The sequence below is a fragment of the Canis aureus genome, chromosome 20 (genome assembly GCF_053574225.1).
Source record: "Canis aureus isolate CA01 chromosome 20, VMU_Caureus_v.1.0, whole genome shotgun sequence".
Classification (NCBI taxonomy): Eukaryota; Metazoa; Chordata; class Mammalia; order Carnivora; family Canidae; genus Canis; species Canis aureus.
In genome coordinates, this window is record NC_135630.1 from 20607343 (window position 1) to 20622281 (window position 14939).

Here is a 14939-nt window from a genome sequence, read left to right on the forward strand (position 1 = left end):
AACTGTTTTAGAACCTATTTTATTTCTTTGTCTGATAATGAATTCCTTGAAAGTACTACAACCAGAATCTTTTCCCTAGTAAGGGAAGCTTTATACATACATGCTCCCACCTTTCCATTCTCGTGGTTACAAGTGACTGTAACAATCGTATATTGCTGCTCTTGTAGGATTAGAGTATAAAGGGGTAGATAAAATTCCTTCAGCCATGTGGCTAATGAAAATTCCTTCCAAAAAAAAAAAAAAGAAAATTCCTTCCTCAAGTTATTACATTCCTCTTCTTCCAATCTTAATGTATTTACTTATTCAGTTGATGTAAGTGAATATCAACCATTAAAAGTTTACCTCAGTGTGTGCTGATTATGTAGATAGACATGGTGGGAGGAGTGGAAAAGAAATTTTAAAAGAAAGAAAAGGAAGAAATAAAAAATGGAGAGGGATGTTTGTTTCCATCATAACAAATGTCAACTAACACAAGACTCTTTCCTGTAGGATTACTAACAACTATGCTTCATTTTTATTTTGGATGCTGTTTATTACTTGCATCCTGGTAACATGGTAATCCTGAAACTTCAAGAAGTAGTCTTAAAAGTGCTGAATGTGTCTGGAATTAGTAAGTAAAACCAAATGTTATAAATGTGTACTTCATTATCATATAATTTGGGTAATAGTGAAGATCAAATCTGATGACATGTATCCACATACCATTAAAATCTGTTAGAATTAGCTTTACTATTGCCAGTTTTAGTATTATTTTATGCCCATGGGACTATAAAGATGACCATAACACACAAATATACTTTCTTCATTTTAATGCCCTAATCAGAACCAATGAAAACAACCCAAACTCTGTAGATTTACATTGGGGGATAGGAAAGAATATTAAAAACTCTCAGCCCATAATAGGGCATCTTATTTTTTTAACATTTTATTTAATGGGCAGCCCAGGTGGCTCAGCAGTTTAGCACCACCTTCAGCCCAGGCTGTGCTCCTGGAGACCTGGGATCCAGTCCCATGTCAGGCTCCCTGCATGGAGCCTGCATCTCTCTCTGCCTGTGTTTCTGTCTCACTCTCTCTCTCTCTCTCTCTCTCTCTCTGTCTCTCATGAATAAATAAATAAAATATTTTTAAAAACACATTTTATTGAGATACAATTTATGTACTATAGTATTCACCCACTTAGCTGAACAATTCAATGTCTCTTAATATATTTACAGAGCTGCACACCATAACCACAATCTAATAGTAAAACATTATTTACAATACAAAGAAATCTCATACCCATTTAGCCATCGCCCCATTCCTACCCCCACTGAAACCCAGGCGAGGACTAAAATACTTTCTATCTTTATACATTTGTCTCTCTGGACAGTTCTTATAAATATGATCATATGCTGGGTAGTCTTCTGTCACTGCTTTCACTTAGCATAGAATTTTTGGAGGTTTGACCATGTTGTAGAATGTATCTGCACTATATTCGGTATTATTACTAAATAATATCCCAGTTTACCTATTTATTTGGGTTATTTTCACTTTTTAGCTGCCTTGCATAATGCTGAATAATAGTGCACCTTGAAGAATGAAACGATAGGAGCGCCTGGGTAGCTCAGTAGGTTAACTGTCCAATTCTTGATTTTGGCTCACATTATGATCTCAGAGAACTAGGATGGAGCCCTGCATTGGGCTCAGTGAGGAGTCTCCTTCTCCCTCTGCCCCTCCCCCTGTTCCTGCTTCCCCCCCCTCAAATAAATTAATAAATCGGTCACAAAAAAAGAATAATGAAACAATAGTAGACTAATAATCAGCCATATACTGCTCATCCTAGAATAGAAACTTGTTTCCCAATAAAATTGTTACAAAGATACAATTCAAGGCTATATTAAGATATAGTTTAACTTTTTTTTTTTTTAAGGATTTTATTTATTTACTCATGAGAGACCCACAGAGAGAGACAAAGGCACAGGCAGAGGGAGAAGCAGGCTCCATGCAGGGAGCCCGATGTGGGACTCGATCCTGGGACTCCAGGATCATGCCCTGGGCCGAAGGCAGGTGCTAAACCACTGAGCCACCCAGCGATCCCAGATACAGTTTAACTTTGACTAGATATGATCTATCTAGTTTCTCATTTTATAAAATATATGGGACATTTTATACAAATATATGTCATTTGTCAAAGTCTTTACTTTTTACCAATTGTGTGGGATTATACTGGATATCTGATAATTTAATTTTTTTAGGCTAGAATCTCATATTTTTTTGAATCCCAGATTCCTTTAATAGTGTCAAAGTATAATTTTCAAAAGTCAAAAACATTAATTTCATACACATATAAAAACTGTCAAAATTGTGCTTGACTCATGAATGAGGGAACATTAAAATAGTAAAAGTGGTTCCAAGGGCATTTTAGAACAAAAGTTATAGGAAGCATAAAAAGAAGAGTGTTAGAATTAAGATTCTGTGAGAGATTAAACTAAGGGCAATAAAACCATTACCTTTGGGAGTTTTTTTTCCCTCAACAAAAATTTACAGGCTAACATAACAACTATATTTTATCTTGATTCTACTCAAAATGTAACAAAATAGCCAAACATGAGTAAATTTTCCTAGAGAATAAAATAATCCAGGAAAATACCCTTGTATGACATTGAAGAAACATCTTGATACTTTTTCTCCCCTGTAACTATTTTCTGACTCTTGGAAAATTTTTCTTAATAATACCATGCTGCAGGAAGCAGGTAAATGCAACTCATGTTAAAGCTTTGTTATTACTGGAAATATTTCTCATTTTTGTGTTGTATTTCTATGTGTTTTGGTAATCATTGAAAGAGTAATAGCATATCACCTTGAGGAAAGCACAATTTTATTTGCTGAGTTTCTGTGATTTTTTCCCCACTTTGCTCCTTTTTACAATCAAATTTAGTTAATATAATCAAAGATTTGTCTTATCTATAACTAAGCAACAAAACTTAGCATAAAAAGAAACACGTGAAACTTTAATAAAGTGGACAATGGCATGGGAAAATCTCTCTATATATTTTAATTGATCGTTTTATTATCCAGGGCATTATTAAAGGTCTATCCATCATGTCTGATTAGCAAGAGAATAAGACAAAAATTAATAATAACCTGTAAAAGGAAAACGCCAAATATTTATTAAAACAAGGTACTACATGTGGTTACTTGTATATTCCCACCCTGAAGATTGAGTTAAAAAATTACAGGGAGTTTTGAGAAGTACACCTAAGGAATTATTGATTTGGAAAGTACACCTGATATATTATAGTTTGTAAGTCATATGGAGTCATATAAAATCCCATGTCATGAGCAATAGGCGTCTATATGAAGGCACACTTCTCCACACAGGCTATGCTCTAATACTAATAGAAAGTCCAAATAGTGGCCCTGATCCATTCTCCACTTACCCTCAGATTGGCAAGAATATAAGCAATAACAGTGATACCCATCAATTTAGCTAGTTTTCTTAAACCGACAGACATACCCAACTACTCTAGGAGAGGAAGTTAACTTGCTAGCCTCTTCAAACTCCTAAGCTATTCAGACAATGAGTTATGGGACTTCATTAATTTGTCTACAACCCCTTTAGAAGTAAACCTGAGCAAAAAGCCAAATTCCTCCATGAAAATGATACAGGAAAGCGAGGTTCTCATCTCTCGGAGTCAAAGAATGACTCTTGCAGACAACAGAGAGTGAGTAAAGCAATAGAAATTTATAAGCAAAGATACAGAGAAAGCTCTCAGAAGTGAGGAGAGTCCCAACAGAGTTGCCACTGAGGTCTTTTAGTGATGGTATTTTACGGAGAACCTAGCCAGGTTGCCCAAGGCCTTGAGATTCTTGTGCAGTCTTGGTTTGAGCAGGGACTATTGATAACATCCTCAATGACTTACTTCATTGTGTTCTGGTGAATTTCTGTGATTACTTGGTAGCCATTAAAGGAAGATACTCCCTAACATTTTGGAGCTAGGGAGCCAGATTTATTTTTTCTTTTCTTTTCTTTTTTTTTTTTTTTTCTGCCTTATCTCTGTTTCCTTGGGATGGGGAGGAGCCTGACTCTGGGCCCTTCCTTGATCTTTCCCTGCCTAGCCCCATCTGCCCCTAACACATTCCTACATCAAAAAGAACTATCAAAAGTAAGTCTTGGAGCAAAAACATGTGACCTAGTCTTCTAGCAGCCAGACAAGTAGACAATCCCCAAGCAGTCCCCAAGGAAATAAGACATTTATATATGGGGCTGCTGAAGTAGCATTAAGAATAGACAGTAGGAGCCTACGCTTTAACCTCTATGTTTTTTCATGAAAAATCATGTATTTAACATGGAGACACACTGTGTCAGAAAATTAAATAGAAGTTATAATTTTATTGCTTTACTTTCTTCCTCTTTTACAGTGGTTTTAGGGGATTATAATTTCCTCAATTTCTTTTTTCCCCCCAAAGTAATAGATTTATATTAAAAATGAAAAAAAAAGGTGTGAAAGGTTATATCTTTCTCCCTTCGGTGCCACCATTTTGTTACTACTGAGGGACTATAGAAGAGGTGGCTACTGCTGTTTCATTAAACCAGGATCGCTATGAAGTTCAGCTGCAGAGCATGTGTTCTGCTTTTCTTTTGAAAATGTGCTCCATTAAAACCACATTCTTTTGCCAGTCCAAATTCATGAAAGTCTACATATCTCTCTCCGTTCGAATTACCCAAGTTCTGCCTCTGAGGCAAGGGATGTGAGTGAAAACGATGAAGCCACACAACACAACGGTCTTGAGAGATCCTGTACGGCTGACTGAGAGGCAGCAACTAACTGCACTAGTGGAGAAAAGAGCCAAGCAGATGACAATGACCACAACAGAGCTGCGCGGAGCCAGCACTCATCAGCTGGTGCCTGGGAGAGGCTTGAAACAGTCTTTAGATATTTTTATTGGCCTCAAACCTGGAAGTGGCATCTTGTATTCTTCAGTTAAATCAGGGATTGAGATCTGATTAAGAATTATTAAGATAGTTCTTAAGTAAACAATTAAAGTAAACAATGATATAGAAATAATAAGCTAATACATGAATAATATAATAACACCATTTGTCCCTATTATAGATAATCTTTCTAATTCCTCAGAATCAATGGGAAGAGAAATAATCATATCTAATCAGAAATCATTTGCAATTTAGAGCAAATCATAACCTCTTGAAAATAAGAGATTCTAAATTACTAAAAACATACAGAAGATGTACTGAGAGAGCATTTGGATTACCTTTTTTTAAATTATTAAGTTATTTAACAGAGTGAGAGAAGAGAGAGGAAGGGAGCATGAGCAGGGGAAACAGCAGAGGCAGAGGAAGAAGCAGGCTCCCTGCTGAGCAGAGAGCCTGACCAGGAGCTGGCTCCCAGGATCCTGGGACCATGACCTGAGCCGAAGGCAGACAAAGGCTTAACCCACTGAGTCACCCAGGCGTCCCTGGACTACTTTCGGATTGAGAGATTACACAGGAAGGATAAAATTGAGTGCTTTTTGCAATTATATAAAATATGTTTGGTCAAAGGTGTGTGGTGGCGGAGGTGGAAGATGAGCAGAAAATGACTGGGAAAGGATAGATTGCTGCCAGATTGTAGGCTTTTTGCTTTCCTGAAAACTTTGCAATTATTTCTGGGAAGTCAGAAAAATTTTGGAATGGGGAAATGACACTATCTAAACCATAGTTCAGGAGCACAACCATTGTGCAAAGGTGAATAAAACACTAGCAGTATTTGAGTCAAATGGGGCACCCTTTCTTGTAAGCAGCACTGTAAATTGCTAAGGCATCCCAGCTCGGTAAACCTTAGCACTACTGAAAATAAGGAAAACATTAAACAGTTATGTGTAGGTCCCATTTCAAGAGAGGATTAAACTTTCAAAGGAAAACAAAAGGTCCCAAAAGCTTTGATCTAAAGAATGATTTTAGAATTGGCTGCCTCACAGTGTCCCAGAGATCAATTAATGCAATTCCCCAAGAGAACTCAGAATGGACCTGGCAATCTCTGCGGAGCCTTGGAAACTTCACCCTTTGGAGGGAACCAGTAAGATTAGAATCTGTCCCTGTACATGTGGGCATCGGTGATACCAAATTCACAAAGTCACCTTACCCATACGTTGTCCCATTCTACAAGCTTAACAACTAGTAAAAATACAAAGTCTAAAGACAATGCCTCTTCAAAGCCACATATAATTGTTAAACATTTATGTAAGCAGGGAACGGAGTAGGCCACCTGGCAATTTTACAAGGTGAAAAAATGCTTTACTCAAAATGACAGTTTTTGCTTCTACTTCCCCAGTGTGAGTTCACTAATTATTTGCTTCTGTAAGTGAATTTCACAGTATTAAGAAACTGTCTCAACTTTGATTATTATTGTTTGTGTTAGGACTTTCAGGATCATCCCTGAAGTATTTGTAATTTCAAAGACATTTATTATACCAGTGTGAAACAGTCAATTTATTCATCAGACTGTATGTATTAGCTATGTAATCTCCAATTTTAGATGAAAAAGCCAAAAAAAGCATATAAAAGAAGTTCATTTTAGAATTGGATAATGACTTGAAAGGAAGTAATTTCAAAGATTCTCAAGAAAGCTAACATCTACCAAAAAGTCAGAAATACTAACTAAAACAAAGTGACACTTTTATTCTAAATGTAGGGTGTTTTTTTTTTTAAAGATTTTATTTATTTCTTCATGAGAGACACAGAAAGAGAGACAGAGACATAAGCAGAAGAAGAAACAGACTCCATGCAGGAAGCCTGCTGTGGAACTCGATCCTCGGACTCCAGGATCATGCCGAGTCAAAAGTAGACGCTCAACCACTGAGCCACCCAGGTGTCCCCCAAACATAGGCTGTTTAAACCAAGGTTGATCCTTAAAATAGATGGCACAATTTGAAAAAATAAGTAAACAAGACACAAATGGATTTCTAAAGTTATTAAAAGTGCTCTAAATTCCAGCTATGAGAGTTAAAAACAGGACAACAATAAATCTTCCATCGTTCATCTTGTCCCAGTGTAATTAACAGCTTTTGCTTTCACTGTCAAAGGCATCCCAGCTTGGATAGTAAATTATATGATCATTCTAGTCATAATATATCCCTGAAAATTATCTTAATTAATCAGGAAATGAAAGGTAGTTGAAGAAATAGGCTTATCAAAATTTATTTTCAGTAAAAGCGGAAATTTTAAAAATATATTTATTTTATCGTAACTTGACCAAAATCCCCAACAAATGCATATAATCATAACTTGGTATTTCTTATTTACCATTAAACACATTTAATGATGTAAAATCACCTTAAGGATCACTTAGCTGCTTCTTACAAGTTTAATATGCTGAAATTAATACATTTTTCATTACCTATATATTGTCTCTGTATTGTAATTTTACCAGTTTTCTTTTAAGTAGGCTTTGCGTGTTCCATGGATTTTCATCTTTTTTGCCCTCAATCTCTTTCTATAAATTAAAAGATTAGAAAAGAGTGCTCGCTTCGGCAGCACATATACTAAAAAAGATTAGAAAAGAATGCTCTTATTCAGCTAGTTTTTTATTTCTTCAAGTAGTCTGCTAATTTTTATATTTCTATAGATAATCATCTATAACTTTTATAATTATTTATATATTTATACTTTGTACTCTTTTTTTTAAAATTTTTGACTTCTGTTTTTTTTTTCATTATTATGTCTTCTTTAATTTTTTTTTAGAGATTTCATTTTTAAATAATCTCTCCACCCAAGGTGGGACTAAAATTTACAACCCTGAGATTAAGAGTCCCATACCCTACCGACTGAACCATCCAGGTGCCCTGTGCCTTCTGTTGCATTGAGAGAGTTTCCACATTTACTTCTTTCAGAAAATTTTGAAATAACAGATTTGATTTTTATTATCTTCTGAATACTGTTTTACTTTTTTTTAAAGATTTTATTTATATATTCATAAGAGACACAGAGAGAGAGAGGCAGAGACACAGGCAGAGGGAGAAGCAGGCTCCATGCAGGGAGCCTGACGTGGGACTTGATCCCAGGTCTCCAGGGTCACAGCCCAGGCCAAAGGCAGCACTAAACTGCTGAGCCACCTGGCTGCCCGTGAATATTGTTTTAAATATAAATTGTGTAACCTAACAAATGTGCATTGCTTTTAGCATATTTACTTATTTCCAAATTTCCCTGTATTCACATTCATCTATTTACATCATGGAAAGTGTTGCTTTTTTTTACCTTTTTTAAACAAACTCAAAAATAATAATTTTAACATTGAACAGTAAAGTTTATTAATACTTACTTTGCTTAACTGTGTTTCTTACATTTCTTTCATGACATCCTCAGGAAAGAAAAATCCTCAGATTTTATTTTTTCTTTCTAAAAGAAATTATTTTAAAGTTAGTGTGTTTTTAAGCTTTAAAACCTTTATTTACACTAAAACTAGTTTAATTTTGCCTTCACCTTGAGTGATATGTCCACTAAATATTAAACTTTAAGTTGACTATGATTTACTGTCAGTACTTTGAAGATGTCCTCATTGGTGGTATAAAGTGTGCTGTATGTTTTCAATCATGAATGTTACTCTTTTTATCATCATTAAAGATGATGTGACCAGATATAAGAGCATGTTCTTTTCTTATTTTCTACTTGCAACTTGCACTGAATTTTGCATCTTGGGAATCTATCAATTCTGGAACCATCTTGGTATTCTCCTTCAAATATTGACTATGTTTTTTTTTTTTTTTTTTTTCATTTGAGTCTCTTTTATATCTCTGGTGGGAATTCTGAAACAATGCATCGTGTTGCATATATAGAAATTTCTTATGCTGGTTTGGAGGTAACTTTCATATGTAGGTCACACAAGGCTGATACTGACTACAGAGTTTTCCTTTCAGTAAACAATTTTTATGAAAAAAATCTAATTTATTAATTTATCCTTTCACATATTTACCATTCTTATTTATGACTGATTATTTTTGTTTCATACATATTATTTATGTTTGCTGAGTATCTTACTTTTTTGATCATTCAAACACTAATTGTTTAAATTCTCAGACTGATTGAAACATTAATTTCTCCTGGAGTGAATGTGTATTTTGTTGCTTGATTTGATACCATATTATTTATTATTTAATTGCTTGAATGATCTAATAAGTGCAGATTGTAAATATGTTTTGAATGGGAATGTTTTGGGGATTTTGATTTTGTTTTGTTGTCTTTGGAGAGTGTGGGTGTACATATATGTATTTGCTTGCTTTTCTTTGATTTTTATGCTGTTATTATTTTCTCCTGCTTCCAGAAACTCTGTACTTTTGAAGTGCTTCCTTCTAGTCCATACAAAATGCAGTTATTAAAATAGCATTTGACAGGGGCATCTGGGTGGCTCAGTGGTTGAGCCTCTGTCTTTGGCTTGGATGATGATCCAGTCCTACAGCAGGCTCCTTGCAGGGTGCCTGCTTCTCCTTCTGCCCTTGTCTCTGCCTCTCTCAATTGTCTTTAATGAATAAATAAATAAAATCTTTAAAAAATTAATGGTAAATCTTTAAAATAGCATTTGACAGTTTTTATTTTATAAAGATATCCAGGCTATCAGAGATCTAATCACAGAGTCAGCTGACAACATGGCTCAGTACTTTGACAAAGGTTGTGTTTTCTATACCTGTTTCCTTAGGTCAACAGCTTTCTATAATGCTGTTGTGATATTATAATGCCATATCACGAGCAGTAAGTCAACAGCTATTTTTTTCAGCCTCTTTTTAGAGTGTGAGGGGTGGGGGGGATCTATTCCTTCCCAGTCCTAAGCTTTAAATGCTGAGAGGAGGGGTGCCTGGGTGGCTAAGTCAGTTACGCCTCCAGTTCTTGGTTTAGGCTCAAGAAATGATCTCAGGGTCGTGGATGGAACCCTGAGTGAGGCTCCATTTTCAGGGGTGAGGCAGCCTAAGATTCTCTCCCTCCCTCACCCTCCGCTGTGCACTCACTGTATCTCTTAAATAAATAAATAAATAAATAAATAAATAAATAAATAACAAAACAAACAGACAAACAAAAATAAATGCTGAGAGGGAATAGAAAGAAACGTGTCACAGAGAGCAATTTTAGTGCTTTGCTTTTTGGGAGCCCTACCTACCTCCTTGCATCCACTCCCATCTTCTACTTCTTTGAGTCTAATAGGCCAGTGGCATAGTCCATAACAACTTTGTGGTTCTGGGGACTTACTTCTTGATGTATGAAAATGTTTATAATGTCATTGGATTTCAGGTACTATATATATGAATGTATGGTATATGTAATCCAACACTTTTGTGAATATACATATTTAGCATTTGGGGATTAGTAGGTCTGTTTAAAACTCATTGCATCTTTTGGGATACCCAGCTGGCTCAGTTGGAAGAACATGAAACTCTTGATCTTGGGGTGGTACATTTGTGCCCCTTGTTAGTTGTACTTAAAAATAAAATCTTAAGGGATCTCTGGGTGGCTAAGAGGTTTAGCACCTGCCTGCCTTTGGCCCGGGCCATGATCCTGGAGACCCGGGATCAAGTCCTACATCGGGCTCCTTGCATGGAGCCTGCTTCTCCCTCTGCCTTTGTCTCTCTCTCTCTCTCTCTCTCTCTATGTCTTTCATGAATAAACAAAGGAAGATACTATGTAGTTTTGCTCATTTTACTTTCAAAGTAGACATCATTAGGTACACATGATAATGACTGACTTTTGTCTTTGTTACAGTTATGAATGAGCTGTTTCCCTTCTGTTTTTCCCTTCCCAAATGGCCTTTCTTCACTATCAAATGCCTAGCTATACAATTGATTTATAGACCTTTGAAGATTTCTGCTTTTGTATTTGATGTGGTATATTTTAATGACATATAACCTTATATCTACCAATTACAGATGGTTATGTGAGTATAAAAAATACACAATAAATTTTAATTCCTGGTACATATTGTAGAACAATACCTACACATAAAAAGCAGTCAAATATGTTCCTGACCTTGGAGATTAAAATTCAAAGTGAAATTATTATCAATATTAGCATTACCAAAATTCAAAAACACAAGAATCAACAAAACCTGTTTAATCTCTAAAGCCCAGTAGATGTGGCCCAATATAAGTGGTTTTATTACTCTGCTATAGCAAAGAAAGCAAATTAATAACAAGCCCTCTATATTTTTCCATATGGCTAAATTTCACATTTTTATATACTACTCATTAATGATTATGACGAAGACATTCATGATCTCATTTTACTGTGAACAACTTTGCTTCCTTTGTTCTCATTGGACTTCAGTTAGGTTACTCTTTCATTAAATTGCTCAGTAATTAATCCATTTATTAGCTATAGACTTTTAGAGTAAATCTATATAGGAGCAATTTTCTTTAGAAAGGGAAACTGTAAATTGCAACAAAGGGCTTCCTAATATAAAAGAAACAAAGAAAGTGTGTGTGTATGCATGTGCGTGCATGTGTGCATGCATGTGTGTGTGTGTTGGGGCATGTGTATATATATGTACATACAGTCAGGACCTTAACTTGAGAATATGTGATATTGAAAAATATATTTTGTATTCTTTTGTTTTGAACTCAAAATGAATTTTCCCTTAAAACAATATTATTAGATTTCTAGGTTAGCCTAATATAGACCTCATGTGTTATAGAAATATATAACCTGACTGATGAATCATAGGTTTTGAGAACCAAGATGAAGGAAGAAGGGGAAAGTAGAGTCAAGTACAACACGAGTCAAAATATTGTGACAGGTGAACTTTTCCTGAAGGCTGACATCATTCTGTACCTCTTCCCAACCTCTGCTATACATCTACACCATGCACAGGAGTAGGTCCATTGAGTGTGGAGATAGTCTTAGCACTAAATGAGGGGTTAACAAATAAATATCCATTCCTTCATTTGCAAGATCACAGACTCTGGAACCAGACTTCTGGGGCACGAATTTTGTGTTTTTTTTGTTTTTTTTTTTTCACTAATAAGTTTTATGACCTTAAGCAATTTACTAAATCATCCTATGTCTTAGTTTACTTCTTTGTAAAATGGAAATAATACTGATAACCAGCTAGTAATTAACTCACTTTTTTATGAAAATAGGCTGAATAGTGTATTTCAAACTTTTGAATGACTGACAAAATATAAGTGGTATGGAACTTGTAGCTATTATTATTAATGTTATTATTACTATTAATAAAAAAACAAGCATGTATGAGAGCATTAATTTTATGTCAAACACTATACCAGAGGATGAACATATAAAATAAATAACAGTTCCTGCATCAAAGATTTTCAGGCTAGAGAAAATGGAGATTGGCCAGTTTTAAAGATGATCAAATAGGGATACCAAGAGAAAAATCTATGGAAAGAGAGTGAAAAAAATGTATGAATGCTTCAATTCAAAAGTACCCATGTTTAAGGCACACCTGACTATCCAGACATTGAAGGAGTGAGAAATTACAAGCAAATAAGTTCAGGAAATCAATCTAGAGATTGAGAGATACAGAAGAGAAGATGGCATTTTAAATGTTAAGCATCAGGCATTCGTATCAAAATTTAAGGGGCAGGGATCTAATGACTAAAAGGCTATGAGATAAACAACAGTAAGCAAACCATTAAGGAACTAGAAAACAGAGAAGTAAGCTCATCCTGGAGCAAGCAGAAGCCTACATGGCAAGACTGACTAAATGCAATTATTGAGCTACTTCCGCAAGAAGTTGATTATTCCCTAAGCCTAGGGACATGCCTAGGCTCAGAATCTGAGGGTATGGTTTAGAACTGGGAGAATTGAAAGAAAATTCACAATTGACCTAAGAACACTTGGCTCCAAAATTTATCAAGTACGCAGTCTTCCTGAGCAATAGTTTGTCCATTTCCAAAATTCAAGTATACTAAAACAGTTTTTATTCTCTAAACAAAAAGAGAGCATATGGAGAAAATCAGCTTTACAGTATTGTATAAGCCATACATATATTAACTATCTTAATTATCATATGACCACAATCACAAACCTAAATATATTGGAAAATTACAATACAGGGATCGAAATATTAGGATGTGCCAATGTGTCATGGTAGGTGCTTACCATACTGCTTCAATGGTACACTAGGTCCAAGGCATTCTCAATCCCTTTTGTTCCCCTAAAATTCTTGGAGTGTACCATGAAATTAATCACTGTGCATTGAATGAATAATAGGGGGACTGGCCAATTAACATTAACCTGGAAGAGATTATCAACACCTTTCTCTTTGTAAGGCTATTTGCATTTTCTAGAGAAGAGCTTCTTGATCCCAAATTAATATCCAAATGGTAGAATTTTAAGGAATGTGGCAAATTTTACATGAAAAAAAAGAAAAAGGAAAAAAAAATAAAATGAGAGTTATGCATGGGAGTTTAAACAGGAGATTTGGCATTTTCCTGTTTGACACTTCCTTCCTTTCTTCCAAATTTGAGCACAAATGTTCTTTCAGACTCCTGTGATTTATTTTGGTTTGTGTTTAATTTCATGGCCATTCTTATGCTATTTATAGGAGTGAGGTTGAGGATAGCTGGTGAATAGCAGCTCTTCCAGTATGGGTTAAAATTGCTTTACATATTAAAAAGTGATTAGTGGGATCCCTGGGTGGCGCAGCGGTTTGGCGCCTGCCTTTGGCCCAGGACGCGATCCTGGACACCCCGGATCGAATCCCACATCGGGCTCCCGGTGCATGGAGCCTGCTTCTCTCTGCCTGTGTCTCTGCCTCTCTCTCTCTCTCTCTCTCTCTCTCTCTCTCTCTCTGTGACTACCATAAATAAATAAAAATTAAAAAAAAGTTAAAAAAAATAAAAATAAAAAGTGATTATTTAGATAAAGAGAAATACTGGAAATATATATGAAATAATAACAAAATTAATCTACATCATGATAGTTTTGATCTAAATATTTGGTTGATTTCATAATAGGCATAGTTTACCAAATGCCTCAGTATTTTTCCTCTAGATAAAATTTAAGTGATGAAAGATCTTTCACCTAAAATATTATTTCCTATAATATACAATTTTCTTAAACACTAATAGACATCTAATATACCTAATATGTAACAAATCTGTTGTCGTTCCAAAGTATGTCAACACTGTACACTTTTAAAACACCTTAATTGGGTTTTTAAACTTTTCTGTCTTCTCTGTATAAGATGCTTAATTGTTAAATGAAACATTCTAGAATTCCTCCAGCTAGGTGACTTCTAGGATTTTGGATTGGCTTTATCAATAAAACATGGATCAACATGAGATTTCTGCTTTATTCGTGTTGTTTAATCTGGACACAGAGAGTCTTAAAAAAAATCTACCAATTACTAACTAATTTTATTTTAAAAACATAGGAAATTTTTCAACAAAAGGAGTTAAAAGCCCCAAAATACATGAATTAATGAAAATCATTGATTTTTCAAATATAATGGATATTGCCCTATAATAAAATCAACATAAAAACTTACTGTATTTTGAGGCACCTGAGTGTCTCAGACAGTTAAGCATTTGACTCCTGATTTCCACTCAGGTCACGATCTCAGAATCCTGAGATCAAGCCTGAGTGGGGCTGTGTGCTCAGCAGGGAGTCTGCTGGAGAGTCTCTCTCTCCTCCCTCCCTCTGCCCTTCCCTCCACTTGCTCTCTCTCTCTTTTCCTCTCCTACCCTCTCTAAAATACATAAATAAATCTTTAAAAAAAACACAACCAAACAGCTCACTCTTTGAATAGCATTGCAAACAACATGTGGGAAAAGCATTGCTCTTCCGCTGAAATGAATGAGAAAATTAAAGAATGTGAATCTAGTTAATTTTAGCTCTGTCTCTACGCAACTAATCTGTTGTAAGGCTCGTTAACATAAAATGTATCTTTGCTTCACTGAAATGAAGTTTTAAAATATACATGATTTTTTTAATCAAGAGAGTTGTTATTTCTGAG

The 14939-nt window shown here is 35.1% G+C and overlaps 1 long non-coding RNA gene across 1 annotated transcript in view; it reads right to left on the reverse strand.

Annotated features, from left to right (window-relative positions):
- LOC144291912 (uncharacterized) overlaps positions 1-14172 on the reverse strand; it is a 33758-nt gene extending 19586 nt beyond the window's left edge. The window contains exons 1-2 of the long non-coding RNA XR_013359463.1: positions 14066-14172; positions 8298-8374 (exon numbers count right to left, since the gene is read on the reverse strand). This is a non-coding gene — a long non-coding RNA (uncharacterized LOC144291912). The remainder of the gene's footprint in view (positions 1-8297; positions 8375-14065) is intronic.
- Positions 14173-14939: the final 767 nt, after the last annotated feature.